Source organism: Pongo abelii, chromosome 1, assembly GCF_028885655.2.
Source record: "Pongo abelii isolate AG06213 chromosome 1, NHGRI_mPonAbe1-v2.0_pri, whole genome shotgun sequence".
Classification (NCBI taxonomy): Eukaryota; Metazoa; Chordata; class Mammalia; order Primates; family Hominidae; genus Pongo; species Pongo abelii.
The window spans coordinates 142,326,783-142,327,420 of record NC_071985.2 but is presented as its reverse complement, the minus strand read 5'-3'; the positions used below and the strand labels follow the sequence as shown (position 1 = coordinate 142,327,420).

The 638-nt window shown below is 43.6% G+C and overlaps 1 non-coding gene across 1 annotated transcript; it reads left to right on the top strand.

Annotated features, from left to right (window-relative positions):
- Nucleotides 1-205: 205 nt before the first annotated feature.
- Nucleotides 206-420, top strand: LOC112130859 (small nucleolar RNA U3). Its single transcript, XR_002913046.2, has one exon. It is a non-coding gene; the product is annotated as a small nucleolar RNA U3 (small nucleolar RNA).
- Nucleotides 421-638: the final 218 nt, after the last annotated feature.

Below are 638 nucleotides of genomic sequence, written 5' to 3'. Positions count from 1 at the left end.
TCGTCTACATCATGAAGAACGAGGCCCATAGTGCCCCTATCCTGTTCAGCAATCCAAAGTCTAGCAACAGCCTCCCATTCCCAGGTAGAACATTAGAAATTTTTCTATGGGGGAAACCTACTAGCCCAAAAGAGAAGACCTACACATACTTGTACACATACAGAAGACTGACATGGGGAGAATCCCGATTAAGAGTCACCTTGTCAACACTATACTTTCAGGGATCATTTCTACAGTGCGCTACTAGAGAAGTTTCTGTGAACGTGTAGAGCACCGGAAACCATGAGCAGGAAGTGCAGCGTTCTCTCCTGAGCATGAAGCCGGCTCTTGCTGTTGCTTCACTGCAACTGCCATTGGCCATTGATGATCATTCTTCTCTTCTCTGGGAGAGTAAGAGAGAGAGGACACAGTCTGCGTGGTTCCCATTTAAAAAAAAAAAAAAAGAGAGAGAGAGTCGCCTCATCACCTTAGCGTCCCTATAGTAAATGGAGAGTAAGGCACACAAGTCTGTTTCCAATCAGAGTGAGGGTTAGTTTTTCGGTTTTTTTAATCTAATGTGCATTCTCTCAGATTAGTTTCTAGCTCAGCATCAATAATAAAAAAGAGAAATACTCCAACCCAAGCTACATGTGCAAAGA